The sequence below is a fragment of the Pseudophryne corroboree genome (assembly GCF_028390025.1).
Source record: "Pseudophryne corroboree isolate aPseCor3 chromosome 6 unlocalized genomic scaffold, aPseCor3.hap2 SUPER_6_unloc_4, whole genome shotgun sequence".
In the NCBI taxonomy this organism is placed as follows: domain Eukaryota; kingdom Metazoa; phylum Chordata; class Amphibia; order Anura; family Myobatrachidae; genus Pseudophryne; species Pseudophryne corroboree.
The window spans coordinates 176,773-188,445 of record NW_026967605.1 but is presented as its reverse complement, the minus strand read 5'-3'; positions in this window follow the sequence as shown (position 1 = coordinate 188,445).

The window sequence follows — 11,673 nt, the reverse complement described above, 5'->3', positions numbered from 1 at the left end:
GCTCCCCATCCTCGGAGGCTCGCGTCCGTGGTCACCAGAACCCAGTCCTGATGCCGAACCTGTGACCCTCTTTGTCACGAACCGGTCTCTTACCTCTGCGGGTTCTGGGGTTCATCCGTTGCCAGTGCGGTTGCTCGCGGTGCTGTGCGCCCGTGTGGGGACACGGCGTGATCAATGGCACAGGTAATGCAGAGTCTGGGAACTGTGAGTGCGGGGACCAAATGGCCTAAGGCACTGCGGTGTGTCTGCTGTATAGGAGGTGGCCATGTTGGAGACCAAATAGCTAATACAGAGCACTTGTGAAAACACCTGTGGGCAGGTGTAAGCCAATCCCGTGCTTGTGCTGCCTTTAAGTAGGCTGGGATTATGTTACTCTGGGCCAGTGCTTTGTTGTATCAAAGCTGTGCTCTAGCTCTGAGCTCTCTCCGTGCATTCCTGTGTGATTCCCGTGGTCCAGATATCGCCTCCGTTCCCAGAGGTCCGTCTGCAGCCTTCACTGCTGAAAGATCCACCGGCTCTCTGCTGTGCTGTCAGTTAATTGCACTCCTATTGGAAATAGTTGGATTCCCAGTGTCCTGCATGAGGTTACCTTGTCAGTCTGCCTATCATTCAAAGTCTGGAGGATTCTGTTTCTCTCAGCTGTTCGTTTGTTCAACTCTGCATTTAACCCATTCATCACCTTGTCTTCTACTACAGTTTCACAGTGACCTCCGGAACCCGCAAGTAACCCAATTCAGTACTTTTATTTGCTATGTTGTCATTACAAGGATAATTCATCACAGTCTCTCAGTTAACTCTCAAAGCTCCATTGCCAATTCTTACAGTTAATTCTCCATGTCTGCATTAACCAGTTAAACACAATCTGCAGTTCAGCATCAAAGCTTGTTTATATTTGCTATGTTGTCATAACAAGGATAATTCTTCAGTCTCTCAGTTAACTCTGAAAACTCCATTGCAAATCCTTACAGTTATCTCTTCATGTCTGCATTATCCAGTTAATAACATTCTGCAGTTCAGCATCAAAGCTTGTTTATATTTGCTATGTTGTCATAACAAGGATAATTCTTCAGTCTCTCAGTTAACTCTCAAAGCTCCATTGCCAATTCTTACAGTTAATTCTCCATGTCTGCATTAACCAGTTAAACACAATCTGCAGTTCAGCATCAAAGCTTGTTTATATTTGCTATGTTGTCATAACAAGGATAATTCTTCAGTCTCTCAGTTAACTCTCAAAACTCCATTGCAAATCCTTACAGTTATCTCTTCATGTCTGCATTATCCAGTTAATAACATTCTGCAGTTCAGCATCAAAGCTTGTTTATATTTGCTATGTTGTCATAACAAGGATAATTCTTCACAGTCTCTCAGTTAACTCTCAAAACTCCATTGCAAATCCTTACAGTTATCTCTTCATGTCTGCATTATCCAGTTAATCATATTCTGCAGTTCAGCATCAAAGCTCGTTTATATTTGGACAATCCAACATTTATTCATCAGCTTGTTTTGCATATGTTTCCATGAACATTTCTTTTATGTATTTTTGAGTTTTCTCTTGCATATTATTCCTGCAATACTTCAGTATAATATGATGATTAACAACTTGTCAGTTAACTCTTTACTGAATTGTTATTTTGAATAAATATATGAATCGGAACTTTCTTCGTCCTCCCTGCTTTCTTCATAGCCCAGCACCTACACCTGTGGTTGGTCCCGGGTTAACGGATTCACAAAAACACCCGGACCTGACACTCTTGAAGGTAAGCACTCTGCAGCCACCACAAGAGAGATACCCTGGTCCTGGGGGACAGGCGGATTATCTGATGAATCTGTAGATGTGACCCGGACCACTTGTCCAGAAGGTCCCACTAAAAAGTCCTGGTATGGAACCTGCCGAATGGAATGGCCTCGTAAGACGCCACTATCTTTCCCAGAACTCGAGTGCAGTGATGTACCGACACCCTGTCTGGCTTTAACAGGTCCCTGACCAAACTCTGAAGTTCCTGGGCCTTTTCCATCGGGAGAGAGACCCTCTTTTGTTCCGTGTCCAGAATCATGCCTAAGAAAGGCAATCGGGTCATTGAAACTAACTGTGACTTCGGTAGATTGAGAATCCAACCGTGTTGTTGCAACACCGTCAGGGAGAGAGATACGCTGTCCTGCAACTGTTCTCTCGATCTCGCTTTTATCAGGAGATCGTCCAAGTATGGGATAATTGTGACACCCTGATTGCGCAGGAGCACCATCATCTCTGCCATTAATTTGGTAAAAATCCTCGGGGCCGTGGAAAGCCCAAACGGTAACGTCTGAAATTGGTAATGACAATCCTGCACCACAAATCTCAGGAACGCCTGATGAGGTTGATATATGGGGACATGAAGGTATGCATCCTTTATGTCTAGGGACACCATATAATTTCCCCCTTCCAGACTTGCGATGACCGCTCTGAGCGATTCCATCTTGAACTTGAACCTCTTTAAGTATAGGTTTAAGGATTTTAAATTCAGAATGGGTCTGACCGAACCGTCCGGTTTCGGGACCACAAACAGGGTTGAGTAATAGCCCATCCCCTGCTGCAGCAGGGGAACTTTGACCACCACTTGTTGAAGGCACAACTTTTGAATTGCTGCCAAAACTACCTCCCTCTCTGGGGAAGAAGTCGGCAGTGCCGATTTGAAAAACCGGCGAGGAGGCACCTCTTCGAATCCCAGCTTGTACCCCTGGGAAACAATGTCTATTGCCCAGAGATCCACCTGAGAGTGAACCCAGACTTGGCTGAAAAGACGAAGACATGCCCCCACAGGAGCGGACTCCCCCCGCGGAACCCCAGCGTCATGCAGTGGATTTAGTAGAAGCCAGGGAGGACTTCTGTTCCTGGGAACTGGCTGTAGCTGGCAGCTTTTTCCCTTTGCCCTTACCTCTGGCAAGAAAGGAAGATCCCCGAGCTCTCTTGGATTTATGCGACCGGAAGGACTGCATCTGATAATGTGGCGCTTTTTTATGCTGTGAGGAAACATAAGGTAAAAAGGTTGATTTACCTGCAGTAGCCATGGAAACTAGGTCCGCGAGACCTTCCCAAAACAATTCCTCACCCCTGTAAGTGTCAAAGTCGAAAAATATTGTAATGCATACACCATGTACTAACCCCATACACATGCCCGCTGCGCGTGCACTTATTCTGCCGTGCGTGCACATATCCGCAATTTGCGTAGGATCGCTCCTGCGATCATGCACGTGGTGTGGGTATTTACGGCGGAGTTTGTGAGCGCATAGAGGGTTATCAGAACATTACATATTTAACCCAAATAGTGCATTTTGTACACATAGTTCCCCTACACCACATCAGCAAGTATCAACAGTTTAAATGATTCCAGGACTAAGGGATTCGCCTTTGCATGATAGGAGGGGACAGACGAAGGTTATAAGGTGATGTCTGGTATCCAGCTGTAGGGTATTTTCAGAGTAACATTCCGGTGTTGGTTAGAGAAAGATCGCATGTTCCTGCGTATAGTTATGTGCAAAAGTAGAATATAGATATTAACTGTATTTTCTGTATATTATGTATGCGGCGGTAATCCAGAGGATACCACCCACGAGAGCAGTTGAGAAAGACATCGCCCACCTTTTCAAATCAACCTATGACCTCTCCTGTAATGTAAAGATGCACCTCTGTGTCCAATGGACAATGAGAATACAGTGACCATTGTATTGTATATGGAAGTTGTGTATAAAAAGCCTGTTGTTGCTTGGCCGGTCAGTAGACTCTGAACGCTTTCTACCTGACAAGCGGAGGACCAGCCGGGTTGCGCAAGCGAACATTCTCACGTATGTACATTGACTGTAGCCATTATTCTGTTTAGATTTATCTTGTTAGCCTGTAGTGTATGATTTGTACTGTTAACCCTTTTTGAAATAATCCACTGTGGCCTTAGAACCCTGTGGTTCAACTACATATCGGTGTTGTGTCCTCATTTCCCTGCTAGGGTTTAAAGCGTATTTAACTGTATAAGGTTTATAAGTATTGATAAGGTGTACGCACTGCGGGTACTTTATACCGTCAGCGCTACTTAAGGTTTAAGGTATAACATCATTGCAGTGCTTTGCTGCATAAAGGTTTAAAGTGTAACCATATTATTACATTGTATTACTAAAAAGGTTTAAAGGTTATCAATTGTGTGTGTGCGCGCTGTGCGTACTCGGTGCACTCAGCGCGGCGTGTGTACGCCAAGTACGTACCACGTACGGGACTCTGTACGCAAATAGCGTACAAAGTGCGTAGCACGTGTATTCAGTCTAGCGGCCATAGCGGCTCCACGGAAAAAGTGTATCTAGAGGTATAGCTTTATGGTTTAAGATAATATCGACAAAATCATAAGGCAATACCTCCATATGCCGTTTCGAGTCGGATCACCCGACCACTGTCGGGTCCACAGTGCTCGCCTGGCAGAAATCGCCATAGCGTTCGCTCTGGACCCCAGTATGCCCACATCCCTCTGAGCCTCTCTCATATAAAGGACCGCATCCTTAATATGGCCCAGGGTCAATAAAATAGTTTCCTTATCCATCGTATCCATATCCGCAGATAAGGTATCGGTCCACGCTATTACAGCACTACAAACCCAAGCCGACGCTATTGCCGGCCTGAGTGATGTACCAGTATGTGTGTAAATCGACTTCAAGGTAGTTTCCTGCTTGCGATCAGCAGGATCACTGAGGGCAGCGGTATCCTGAGACAGCAGCGCCACCTTTTTGGAAAGGCGCGTCAACGCTTTGTCCACCCTTGTGGAGGATTCCCACCATATCCTGTCCTTGATCGGGAAAGGATACGCCATAACAATCCTTTTGGGAATCTGCAGTTTCTTGTCTGGAGTTTCCCAAGCACTTTCAAATAACTCATTTAATTCAAAAGAAGGTGGAAAAGTAACCTCAGGCTTCTTTTCTTTGAACATGTGGATCTTTGGATTAAGCACCGCGGGGTCATCTATAATATGCAGCACATCCTTTATAGCAATAATTATATAATGAATACTCTTTGCCAATTTTGGCTGCAACCTCGTATCATCATAATCGACACTGGATTCAGAATCCGTGTCGGTATCTGTGTCGACTACAGGAGAAAGTGGGCGTTTTTGGGACCCAGAAGGCCCCTGTGACATAGGGAAAGGCAGGGTATGACCCCCTGTACCGTCGCTGGACTCTGCTTTGTCCAAACGTTTGTGCAATAAATTCACATTTGCATTTAAAATATTCCACATATCAATCCAGTCATGTGTCGGCGTTGCCGACGGAGACACCACACTCATGCGCTCCACCTCATCCCTAGGAGAGCCTTCCGCTTCAGACATGCCGACACACACGTACCGACACACCACACACTCAGGGAAAGCTCTAATCTGGAGACAGTTCCCCCGCAAGGCCCTTTGGAGAGACAGAGAGAGAGTATGCCAGAACACACCCAGCGCCAATAACCCTGGAAAAAATTACCCAGATACAGCGCTTCTTTATATATGTACTGCACCAAATTATGTGCCCCCCCCTTCTTTAAAACCCTCTGTCACCGGTGATCAGCAGGGGAGAGTCCGGGGAGCCAGCTTCTCAGCGTGTGCTGTGGAGAAAATGGCGCTGGTGAGTGCTGAGGGAGAACCCCCGCCCCCTCAGTGGCGGGCTTCGGTCCCGCTCTTTTAAAACAACTGGCGGGGATTCACTGTAAATACCACAAAAAAGTGTATATATATGTATAGCCAGTCTTAGAGGTATATATTGCTGCCCGCCCTGCCCCCCCCCTCCCCCCCGCGCCCTGCACCCAACAGTGTGCGCTGTGTGTGTTCTGTGAGGGAGCAATGGCGCGCAGTGTTACCGCCGCGCGTTACCTCAGTGAAGCTCTGAAGTCTTCTGCCGCCTTTGAAGTCTTCTGTCTTCCTATACTCACCCGGCTTCTATCTTCCGGCTCTGCGAGGAGGACAGTGGCACGGCTCCGGGACGAACCGCTAGGGGAGACCTGCATTCCGACTCCCTCTGGAGCTAATGGTGTCCAGTTGCCTAAGAAGCAGAGCCTATCACTTAAGTAGGTCAGCTTCTCTCTCCTCAGTCCCTCGATGCAGGGAGCCTGTTGCCAGCAGTGCTCCCTGAAAATAAAAAACCTAACAAAATACTTTCTTTCAGGAAGCTCAGGAGAGCTCCCTGTAATGCACCCAGTCTCTCTGAGCACAGTCTTAAACTGAGGTCTGGAGGAGGGGCATAGAGGGAGGAGCCAGTGCACACCCATACCTAAAGTTCTTTTTTAGTGCCCATGTCTCCTGCGGAGCCCGTCTATTCCCCATGGTCCTTACGGAGTCCCCAGCATCCTCTAGGACGTAAGAGAAATACAGGGAACAAAACAAGTAAGGGTCCCCCATATTTTCAGAACCAGCACTGGGCTCCACTAGCAGGGGGGTAATGCCACAGCCAGGGGACACACTTGACAGAAGTCCCATGGCCAAAGCATTCATCCCCCCTAACTAGACTGCCCAGGCCGGGGATTCCTGGGGAAGTGGAGACCCCCCCTCTTCCCCAAATAAGGGGTCCTCCCTCTCCAGGGCATCCAAGGCCAGGGCGGAAACCTGGGGCTATCCCCGGCACACCATCACTAATAGTCCATAGGTGAAATATAGAATTAATTGGGCCTTATTCAGCTTGGATCGGAGATGTGATCGCATTCTGCCGATCCGCGGGCCAGAGCGCACATACAGGGCCAGTTCTGCATGTGCGCGGGCTGGCAAATTTGATCGCATCGCAGTGATACGAACACCTCTGCCGTTTTCAGGGCGGCCACGTGACGTCATACACGGCCGCTGCAACAGGAAAGATGGCTGCGCAGGCTGGGTGGGGGCTTCCCTTATTTTCTGCTGCGGGGTACACTGGGCTCCACAAGGATTGGACAATGGGGTGTAGAGTAGGATCTTGATCCGAGGCACCAACAGGCTCAAAGCTTTGACTGTTCCCAGAATGCACAGCACCGCCTCCTCTATAACCCCGCCTCCCTGCACAGGAGCTCAGTTTTGTAAGTTGGTGCTGCAGTAAGCAGGCACTTAACAGAGGGGCTGCTCCAGGCAGTCCTAAGAAAAGCCTTTTATGAGGTAAAAAGTGAAGACTTCAAGGGCAGCAGCAGTGGTAAATGTCTTGTGACATTCACTGCTGCAGCTCCAGCTCTCCCCAGCGGCGCTGTACACTCCCGAGCCCTGGTTGCTGGGTACCTACAGCGGAGGCTCCGGTTTTCTTCACGTTAGAAACACTGCTGGGGCTCTCCAGGATCGCGTGGCCGCGCTTCGGGAGGTGGTAAGTGGATCTCGCTTGCGGGACCCGGTCTTTATCGCGATCCGGCGCGGTCAGTGGGAGGCGGGCCGCGCGCACTGACGGTGGACACTGTGGCAGTACAGGCGATCCCACTAGATCACCAGGGCATGGGCGCAGGTCAGGTTTTCTCTCCAAACCAATTCTTATATCGCCCACAGTACCCGGTGGTTTTGCCAGCAGAGGGGATAAGGCTTAGACCTGAAGCCCCTCCCCCAGCCTCAGGGCGCCATTTCTAGCAAATGTTCCCGCCCTGGAGCTGCATATCTGTCTCTCCATCACTCCCTGGCAGTGTCTGCGGCGCCATTATCCCTCAGCTCACTGTTCCTGGGAATGCTTGGGCAAATCCTCCTATGTAAAGCCGCCTGGTTGTCAGCGCTGTGCCTTTACAAGACACTTAAGTATTCTACCTGCCTTTTTAGTCAGTGTTAGTAAGAAAGAGTGCATTTAGTCAGGGTTTCCTAGTACAATTACCCTGTGATATACATCCAGTTCTTACTGTGTACTGTTATATCTACTTTTATATAGCTGTGTAAGCTAGTCCAGTGCAGTATTATTGTTAGTAATAACCTCTGCATTGTACAGACTGTGACTATCTGTGTGTGCATTTGATAGCTGAGTGGTGTCCATCTCGTGTCTTTCACTCAACTTGCTATCCCTATATTCTATAACCTGAGGGGGCTTGGTGCGTCAGGTGTTATTTAATATAGGATTTTCACAGATATACTGTATTACGTATTTTTCTCTGTGATTTGGTCACCATATCTCTCCTTTATCTCTGCTAGTGCTGACTACACTGCGCAGGGGTTTGGGTTTAGAGGTATAGTGCTGCTGATAATTGTACTGTGTTACCTCATACTGCAAGTTATATCATGTCTGCTTCTGAGGGTAACGGTTCTGGGGCTGAACACACTGCCGGTGTTGCTGACGCCACGGGGCCATATGAGGAGAATATAGCAGCTGTGGGCTCTGGTTCTGGGGGCTCCTTGCCCCCCAGTGGGACTGTGGCAACGGAGGCACATACTGACCCACCGTGGGCCGCTTTTTCCACGCTTCTGCATACGCTAGTTCATAAACTAACTCCCCCTATGGGACCCCCAATGCCGGTACAACCGTATGTGGTCCCTGCAGCTAACCCGCCGTGGGCGGACGATTTATCTGCTCAATTAAAGAAGTTAAACCAGTCCTTGACTACTAAAAAGTCTAATCAACGCTCGCCTACGTCCAAGAGGTCCTCTAAGCGAGCGCTTATCTCCTCACAATCCACTGCTGTCACTGACACCTCGTCTGATGAAGACGGCACATATACTGACCCCTCAGGTTCTGACTCAGATATGGCTGATGGGGTGGGTGGTTCACATGTGGATGTTCCTGATCTTTTGGAGGCTATTAAGTTAGTTCTGCAGATTACGGATGATCCCGAGCCATCCGTCCCTCCTAAGAAACCAGATAGGTTCAAGCGTCAGAAGGTGGTTAAGCAAGTTTTACCTCACTCTGACCACCTAGTGGATATCCGTCAGGAACCCTGGGAAAACCAGGGTACAAAGTTTGTGCCTCAAAAGAAGATGCTGGCTCGCTATCCCCTCGCGCCAGAGCTGTCTAAAAATTGTGAAACGCCTCCTCCAGTGGACTCACATGTGGCTAGGATGGTGGTTTCCTCAGCTCTACCTGTCACTACCGTCACGTCTCTAAAAGAGCCTACGGATAAACATGTGGAGGGTCTAAAAGCGATTTACACCCTCACGGGTACTGCACAAAGGCCCACTATTGCAGCTACATGGGCTGCAGAGGCTATTGAAGCATGGTCCTTGGAGTTAGAAGCTGAAATCTCTTCTGACCATGCTAGACAATGCTTGTCATATATTGTCACAGCCTCTCGATATATTAAAGAGGCGGCTTCTGATGCCGGTATCCTAGCAGCTAAGGCCTCTACTACGTCAGTCCTGGCTCGCCGGATATTGTGGCTGAGATCCTGGTCTGTGGATCTGGACTCTAGAAAAACCCTGGAGGTACTCCCTTTCAAGGGAGATATTCTGTTTGGGGAGGACTTAAATAAGATTGTGGCTGATTTGGCTACTGCCAAAACTGCCTGTCTGCCTAATACCGCTCCTTCTGTGTCGAAGGCTAAAGGTACGTCCTTTCGCCCTTCAGGTAAAGCAAAAGGTCAGGCGTACCATAAGCAGGCCCGCACTTTCAAGCCTGGTAAGCCGAAGCCCAAAAGAGCCTGGGCTGCCCGTCAGCCAGCTGCCAAGACCAATAAGCCTGCCGCATGACGGGGCGGGCCTCCCCCTGGGGGATCCCCGGGTGGGGGGCCGGCTTCTAGGGTATACCCAGGAATGGTTGAAGACCACTTCAGATGCCTGGGTATGGAAAGTTGTCACTCGAGGCTACGCCATAGCCTTCAAATACCGACCCCCTCATCGACAGACAGACGTCCCGTTGGACCAGACAAAGGCAAAAACTCTACACTCGGTGGTACAGACCCTCCTGGATACAGGAGTCGTAGTATAGGTGCCTCTTGCTCAGAGGGGCCGGTGGGTACTATTCTCCGCTGTTTCTAGTCCCGAAACCGAATGGGTCCTCCCGGCCCATTCTCAACCTCAAGACATTGAACAGGTTTGTGGAGGTTTCCAAGTTCCGTATGGAAACCCTTCGCTCTATAGTTCTGGCCTTGGAACCTGGGGACTACATGGTCTCCCTGGACATACAGGATGCTTACCTGCATATTCCTATAGCAGTGTCACATCAACAATACCTGAGGTTCGCTATTGGCAACCTCTATTACCAGTTTCGGGCGTTACCTTTTGGTTTAACAACGGCTCCGCGAGTCTTCACCAAAGTTATGGCGGAGATGACGGTGGTACTCCGCCGTCAAGGGGTCAGGATACTGCCGTATCTGGACAACTTGTTAATCCTGGCAAATTCCCCAGATCTTCTCCTGCGTCATCTGGATATGACGGTCCGGTTTCTACAAGCCCACGGGTGGCTCATCAACTGGAAGAAATCCTCCCTGGTCCCTGCTCAGAGCATGGTGCACCTGGGAGCGTTGTTAGACACTCACAACCAGAGGTTGTTCTTGTCTCAGGAGAAAGTCCTGAAGCTTCAGGACAGGATTCGTTGCTTCCTTTCTCGTCCGCAAGTGTCGATACATTCGGCAATGCAGGTGCTGGGCCTAATGGTATCAGCATTCGACATGGTGGAGTATGCTCAATTCCATTCTCGCCCACTCCAGAGGCTGATTCTAGCCAAGTGGGATGGCCTGCCTCACCGGATCAGATATCAAATGATCTTCTTGACTCCGGAGGTCCGTCTGTCGCTACACTGGTGGCTCCGGGACCAACAATTGTGCAGGGGTCGTCCCTTCTGAATATCCAACTGGGTCCTGTTGACGACAGATGCCAGTCTAAGAGGTTGGGGCGCGGTGCTGGAGCAACACTCCCTTCAGGGTCGGTGGACCAAGGAGGAATCTCTCCTCTCGATCAACATTCTGGAATTGCGGGCGGTCTTCAATGCGTTGAACCTGGCCCAGCATTTAATTCAGAACCGTCCTGTTCAAGTACAGTCGGACAACGCCACCACAGTGGCTTACATAAATCATCAAGGTGGCACTCGAAGCCGTTTGGTAATGAAGGAAGTCTCACGGCTTCTACATTGGGCGGAACGCCATCTACCGGCCATATCGGCAATATTCATTCCGGGAGTCCTGAATTGGGAAGCGGACTTTCTCAGTCGTCAGGACATGCATGCCGGCGAGTGGGGCCTCCATCCAGAAGTGTTTCAACTCCTCGTGGAAAAGTGGGGTCTTCCAGACGTGGATCTGATGGCGTCTCGTCACAATCACAAGGTTCCGGTCTTCGGAGCAAGGACAAGGGATCCTCAAGCAGCATTTGTGGATGCGCTGGAGGTGCCGTGGAGGTTTCGGCTGCCGTATGTGTTCCCTCCGGTGTCACTCCTGCCCAGGGTAATTTGGAAGTTCAAGCAAGAAAAAGGAAATCTGCTTCTCACAGCTCCGGCGTGGCCCAGACGGCACTGGTTCTCAGACCTTCAGGGCCTATTGTCAGAGCGTCCAATTCTACTTCCACAACGCCCAGACCTCCTCGTTCAGGGCCCTTGTGTCTACCAGGACCTAGCCTGGCTGTCTTTGACGGCGTGGCTCTTGAAGCTTCCATCTTGAGGGCTAAGGGTTTTTCTGAAGAGGTCATTAAAACTATGTTGCGGGCCCGGAAACCGGCTTCTGCTCGGATTTACCATAGGGTCTGGCATTCCTACTTTGTTTGGTGCGCATCTAACAATTATGACGCTTCCAAGTTTAGTACAGCCAAGCTTTTGGCTTTTCTGCAGCAAAGC